Here is a 7,390-nt window from a genome sequence, read left to right as displayed (position 1 = left end):
ACCCCGGAACTGACCCTGTATATAGCTACTGACCCTGGAACTGACCCTGTATATAGCTACTGACCCCGGAACTGACCCTGTATATAGCTACTGACCCTGTATATAGCTACTGACTTTCTACTTTACTTTATTTTATTTAAAAAATATTTTTACTACTGATCTTGATTACTGCACTGGTTTCATTGTACTTAAAAATACAACTTGAGAGTTATCTCTCAAAGTCCTCTGACTTCAGGGTCTGGAATGGCTCTTTGGTGTTGAAGGCACAGTGCCTCGATAATGAAGGGGGCTGTGCTTTTACTAGTTGGCTCTCATCTGTGTCTTTCACAGTCAAACACCCACACACAGCCCCTGAGCGCCCCCCCCCCCCCCTTCATTACAACGGTTGGATTTTGCATATATTGTTCGTCTTTGTTCATATAGCATTTTAAAGGGATTTTGAATCAGTTATTTTGTTGTTTGTAACAAACTACTGAGTGTGCCTTAACAGGTTAATTTATTCGGATTACACCTACAGTTTGGTTGGATTGTACTTGAATATTGTATAATAATGTGATTTGGGAGAAAATATAAATGTATGTATGTTATTGTACGTTTATTTCTATTAGGATAAAATGCAGATGTACAGATAGACTTTGAATGATGATGTAAATATGTTAAATTAAAGTATGCCGTCAGAAACATCTATAGACCCCGACACACTGACGTCACGCACAGACTTCTGACCTTAGTAAGAAAGACAAGATGGCGTTGCTGTGAGAGGGAGTGTTTTCTCGCCTGTCAAAGCAACATTGAGGGTTAGGCGGTTAAGTCTAATATTGGCTATCAATGTTGAAAGAAACTAACTATAACTTGTTTTAGCAACATAGGATAAGTTTAGAGTTCGTTTTTGTCAAGTTGAATGGGAAGAACACAACAGAAAGACAATAGTTGACGGAATCTCCAAGCCTCACAGAAGACGGCAGACATGCTAGCTAGCCACGACGAGAGCCAGAACAGCATGGATACACAAGATGCAGCGAGCTCAAACAATAGAAAGAATAAAACTGACCAGGATGAAATCCTTGCAACCTCTTTACCTCAGACCCCAATAAAAAAATCCACCGGTGAAAAAAGTAAAAGATGACATTTCCATGTCTGAACTTTCCTCGCCATCTTAAATAAGCATGCCCCGTTAAAAAAATATAGAACTAAGAACAGATATAGCCATAAAGTGGTGATCCTAACTGACCTAAGACTAGGAATTTTTATAAGGATTAAATGTCAGGAATTGTGAAAAACTGAGTTTAAATGTATTTGGCTAAGGTGTATGTAAACTTCTGACTTCAACTGTAAATAACACTTTTAAGATCAATTGGTTGAAAAGATGTTTGATCAATACTGATTCAATATGGTATTTCATTCCAAATAATGTCTTTAATAAGTTGGGAGGTCTTCAATTTTTACTGAAGTGTAATTATATTCCTGAAAGATTAACCGCTAAATTGGCTAGGTTTGACCAACAAGCTTTAATGGCCTGGAAAATATGTTTCCTGCACATATTTTCCCCACATAAAGCTCTTTTGTGGAATAATTCAGATATAACTGTAAGGAATAAGTCATTGTTCTACCCCAGCTGGCATGAGAGGAATATTGACTTTGTTCTTGATGTTTTTGACAACAGGGCTAATATTCTTACATATGAACAATTTATAACATTGAAAGAGTTTCCAATACCTTTCAGATAGTTTATTTCTGTGATCAAAGCTGTTCCCATTGGTCTAACTACACTAATGAAAACTCATCTCAGCTTTGGTAATGATCACAAAGTTTATCCAGAACTCAGTTTGAAAGGCGTGGGCTTACTTCAGAAATCTTGTTGTGATAAATAATAGACAAATTCTCCATTCACAAGACCAACTTACACCTTGAGGAACATTTTTCTGGAACATGCTTAATCCTGACATTGTCTGGAAAAATGTATGGTTAAGGCCTTACAAATATTGAATACCAAACAAATTTAAGGAAGTTCATTTTAAAATTTTACATAAGATATATCCATGTAATTCTATGTTGTTGATATCTGTGTTTTCTGTGAAAAAGGTGAGAATCTCTTTGAATGTAAATTTGTGTCAGAATTTTGGGAAAACCTTGCAGAATACTTATTTACCATTATGAACACTACCTGTGTTTTTGACATGAAGGATATAATATGTTACTATTACAATGATAACAAGACCATTGAAATGATTATGATTTTTTTTATTCTTGTTGCCAAATACTTTAGACACAAACAAAAAATCCAAAATTCTATACCAAAACTACACATTTTTGATAGTTAAATTCAATCTTATTAAAACATTATCCCTAGTGAATAACAAGAATAACATTTTCCTGAATCATTATAATTATATTTTTTCAGAGTGATTACACTTGTACTAGAATTGTTTATTTTTTTTATTATTTCATTGATATTTTTGTATGTTTTAGTATTTTCTTGTTAATACATGCGTTCTGTTTTGTATGATGTGGCAATGTAAGTTTATGTATTATGAATAAAAAAACAAGGAGAAACAAAGAAAGCCATCACCATCTGCGCCCATTCAACATAGCCTAAATTAATGTTTTTATTCCTTTTAAACAAAATCATTTTGGGGGGGTTCTCATATGTTTACAATGATGTTTTGATTCTTGCTTGATCAGTCGCTAAAATCCTATTTTGTTGTGATCTTTGCATAATAACTATTTTGGATGCAGCAGTTAGCTAGAATAACTGTAGCTGTAGCGAAAGCTAGCCAAATAGCCATTTTACTGGTTGAAGTTTGTTTTTTAAGTATGATGCAGTTGATTTGCGATTAAGACACAAACATTATACTAAGCAGGACATTCATACGAGCCTTAAAATCCAATTGTAATCCATAAGTAGTGTGAAATGCACTCATAAGTAACATGCAAATATAGGCTTTTTTAGCTGGCATTTTATAAGAACTCTGTTCTTATAGTTGGTGTTCTGCCACCAACTTCCGAGCATCACAATGTTTGCAAACACAGAAATGGGACTATATATAATGATAAAAAATAGAAAGCACAGCAAAAACACTGACCCACCCATACTACTTCCTGAATCTCACTTTCAACGGCCCCCGCAGTCAAAATCAAGTAAGACAAGTTATTTTGATTTTATAGGGTTATAATTCTTAAATGTTAGCTTTTGTACCGATCCAAGTGAACTCGACTATTTATCGAAATGTGCTTTTAGAACTGTGTGCAGGTTTAATCTTCTGAATGGCTTTATTTAGCTATTCTGCTCATTTTCTGTCAGCGCAAAGCATTTCCCATGTCAGCCAGCATCTCGTTTCAACACCAAGTCCACCATCGCCCTTTGAAAACGCTCTTATTTGTTAACGATCCTGGATTTAGTTATTGTCACTTGTTTAATCGCTACACCATTTGTCATATATTTTTCTTCTCCTACATGAACCTACTTGGCAGATCGACCAGGTTTTCTTATTAGACCTACGCAACAGAGGCTATAGTTTAATCTCAAACTGCCATTTTGCCTCAACTCGGGATGCGTAGGCTACTTGGCCACAATGTGATATTTATTGGATGGCTACATTGTAATATTATGTAACAACCTCAGCGTATCATATATTTATTATTCCGCGGAGAAAGGAACACATGAAACATGAGACAACACAGACTATTCTGATTGGCTGGAAGGTTACATTGTAGCAACCATTCTAGTCTGATGTAGCCGAAAGTATGTTGTTTTATGAAATGATTTGCTTTATGGTTTTATTTCGTTATTTTGTTGTGTTCAAATCGAAGAATCAAGCCTTGACAGACACTTTGTCGTGTGTTCGAAGCTAGTTCTCTAGCAGTGACTTTAATTGTTAAACTTTGCATTAGGCCTGTACTGGGCCCTCCCCCGGCCTGTTTATTCAGATAATTCCGTGTTCAGGGTAGATACGACTGAGATCCCGGAGTTGTGCCGAAAATCGCCCCCTGCCAGAATTCTCTCCCCTTTCGCGTGAACGCGCACACACTCAATTCTTCATTGCTGCGACTTGCTTGCTCGTTGAGATTTCTGCTCTTCACTCCGTTGTCAGTTTAGCCTACATTTCACTGATCTAAGTAGCAGAAAGTATTTTTTTTATTTGTGTCCTTCAAGGCAGCTGTCAATGATCACGTTAGGCTGCGTTTCATTTCATTTTATTTTCTTGCCTGCTGAAATTCCCCCCCTTCTAATTTCCTTAATTTGGTGTCTAGAGTCAAATACTTTCTATAGAACGACCTTCACGTCGGGATAGGCAACCGAAATTAATAATTAATGTATGTGTGTTCTATTAAACAGAGGAGGGAGTAGAATGTAGGCAAGGAATAAACATTTCAGAACAACTACTAGTCGAATAAGACAAGGGAGAGATGACGAATTTTGGCAAAGAGATTTATTTAGACTAATACACTTGAAACAAATGGCCAAACTGAAAACTGCAGACATTACTAGTGTCTCCCCTGCAATCAAACACCATAAAACTAAAATGAAATGCAGCCTAACTGAGATTTTCAGCACAACAGAGTGGAGGGGGTGGGGAACACCCAATCCCCCTCCATATGTCACTGGTTATGTTGCTCTGTTGGGGTTAACCAGTCCAGGGAGTGTCTCAAAGTAGGAGTGCTGATGTAAGAACAGGTCTCCCTTGTATTAATTACGATTTAAAAGGCAAAACTGAACCTAGTGCACCACTTTGCGATTACAGGCCCTGAAACCAGAAACCTGCTAGGCAGTTTATGTTTATTGTGGTATACCCCGGCCTCACATCAAGTCGTGGTAGTGGTAAACTGGTCACGAGTCTGTAATAGTGTCTACTATTTGTTCATTTGATCCCAGAGTCATATCATTCATCTCAACTACTCCATGAAGCCTATGCGAGGCACATCGAGTCTCCATTTGCCTGTGAACTTTTACTTCTCTATTATAATTTGAGTATATTTAGTGAACTATGCCTTTACACTTCTTTATTCTCTGAATAAAATGAGCAGATTTATTCTTTGAATAGAATATTTGGTCATCTATTTTCCCCAGTAATTATGCTTCCTCTGATCCTTTAGGAAAGGTACGTATGTCATGTCCTTACAGTGTGTTTTGGAAAGGAAGGAAGACTCAAACTTTTTTTTATCTCCATTTCATTTAACCTTTATTTAACTTGGCAAGTCTAAGGGGAAGTAGGAGTTACGCAAAACAATGAGCTTTTTCTTATGTAATAATCCAATGCCTGGAAATCTTGTCACATGGAAATGTCTGTGTATGCTTAAAGGATGAGTTAACTTTTATTTTTGACCAAATCTGTATTTTGGCTTTTAATGGTATGTTGTAGAAGTGTCCAGACACTTCTTTTGCGATTTCACTTGGTTTTGAGAAACTTACCCAGGGGTGAAAGTAGATTTAAATTTCTTCCCGGTACCTCCTATGTGTGTTCCCATATGTGTTGACCATAACATGGGCCCCAGAACCAGTGGAAGCAAAAAATAAATAAATAACCATAACATCAAAGATCCACCACCATATTTTACAGTAGGTATGAGGTACTTTTCTGTATATGCATCCAGGCCAAAGAGCTCTACTTTTTTGTCATCTGCCCGTAGTACCGGTTCCAATCCAAGTGCCAGGAAATAACACTGTAAAATATTGTGGTGGACCTTTGATATTATGGGTCTGTTTAGCTTCTACTGGTCCTGGGGTCCTTCTTAAGGTCAACTGAATCATGAACTTTAACAAGTACCAGGACATTTTAGCCAAAAACCTGGTTGCCTCTGCCAGGAGGCTGAAACTTGACTGCAAGTGGATCTTCTAGCAAGACAATAACCCCAAGCACACATCAAAATCCACAAAGAAATGGGTAATTGACCACAAAATTAACCATTTTGCAATGGCCATCTTAGTCTTCAGACTTGAACTCCATTGAAAACCAGGGCGCAATGTGAATAGTCTCGGTAGCCATTTGACTAGATGTTCAGGAGTCTTATGGCTTGGGGGTAGAAGCTGTTTAGAAGCCTCTTGGACCTAGACTTGGCGCTCTGCTTGCCGTGTGGTAGCAGAGAGAACAGTCTATGACTAGGGTGGCTGGAGTCTTTGACAGTTTTCAGGGCCTTCCTCTGACACCGCCTGGTATAGAGGTCCTGGATGGCAGGAAGCTTGGCCCCAGTGATGTACTGATGATCAGTACCTGCAGTGATCAGGCCTACCACTGTTGTGTTATCGGCAGATTTAATGATGGTTTGGAGTCGTGCCTGGCCGTGCAGTCATGAGTGAACAGAGAGTACAGGAGGGGGCTGAGCACGCACCCCTGAGGGGCCCCTGTGTTGAGGATCAGCGTGGCGGATGTGTTGTTACCTACCCATACCACATGGGGGCGGCTCGTCAGGAAGTCCAGGATCCAGTTGCAGAGGGAGGTGTTTAGTCCCAGGGTCCTTAGCTTAGTGATGAGCTTTGAGGGCACTATGGTGTTGAACGCTGAGCTGTAGTCAATGAATAGCATTCTCACGTAGGTGTTCCTTTTGTCCAGATGGGAAAAGGCAGTGTGGAGTGCAATAGAGACCGCATCATCTGTGGATCTGTTGGGGTGGTATGCAAATTGGAGTGGGTCTAGGGTTTCTGGGATGATGGTGTTGGTACATGTTTGTCGCCAAACCCACTGGCTCCAGGTCATCTATAAGTTTTCGCTAGGTAAAGCCCCACCTTATCTCAGCTCACTGGTCACCATAGCAACACCCGCCCATCCAACTACCTCATCCCCATATTGTTATTATAATTTTTTTGCTCTTTTGCAACCCAGTACTTGCACACCATCATCTTCACATCTGTCACTCCAGTGTTAATGCTAAATTGTAATTATTTCGCCTCTATGGCCTATTTATTGCCTTATCTCCCTAATCTTACTACATTTGCACACACTGTACATAGACTTTTCTATTGTGTTATTGACTGTACGTTTGTTTATCACGTGTAACTCTGTGTTGTTGTTTTTGTCGCACTGCTTTGCTTTATCTTGGCCAGGTCACAGTTGTAAATGAGAAATTGTTCTCAACTGGCCTACCTGGTTAAATAAAGGCAAAATATAAAATGTGAGCCATAACCAGCCTTTCAAAGCACTTCATAGCTACAGACGTGAGTGCTATGGGTCAGTAGTCATTTACGCAGGTTACCTTAGTGTTCTTGGGCACAGGCACTATGGTGGTCTGCTTAAAACATGTTGGTATTACAGACTCGGACAGGGAGAGAGTTGCTGGTTGGTCAGCCCATGCTCGCAGTACACGTCTTGGTAATCCATCTGGCCCTCGGCCTTGTGAATGTTGACCTGTCTAACGGTCTTACTCACATCGGCTGTGTAGAGCGTGATCACATAGT

The 7,390-nt window shown here is 39.0% G+C and overlaps 1 protein-coding gene across 1 annotated transcript in view; it reads left to right on the top strand.

The window, feature by feature from the left end:
* Positions 1-3,062: 3,062 nt before the first annotated feature.
* Positions 3,063-7,390, top strand: part of anxa11b (annexin A11b) — a 28,323-nt gene continuing 23,995 nt past the window's right edge. The window contains exon 1 of the mRNA XM_029699107.1: positions 3,063-3,138. The gene's annotated coding sequence lies outside the window, so the exon portion shown is untranslated. The remainder of the gene's footprint in view (positions 3,139-7,390) is intronic.

The sequence above is a fragment of the Salmo trutta genome, chromosome 18 (assembly GCF_901001165.1).
Source record: "Salmo trutta chromosome 18, fSalTru1.1, whole genome shotgun sequence".
Taxonomy (NCBI): Eukaryota; Metazoa; Chordata; class Actinopteri; order Salmoniformes; family Salmonidae; genus Salmo; species Salmo trutta.
The sequence above is the reverse complement of the archived record's forward strand: the minus strand, read 5'-3'. Positions and strand labels throughout refer to the sequence as shown.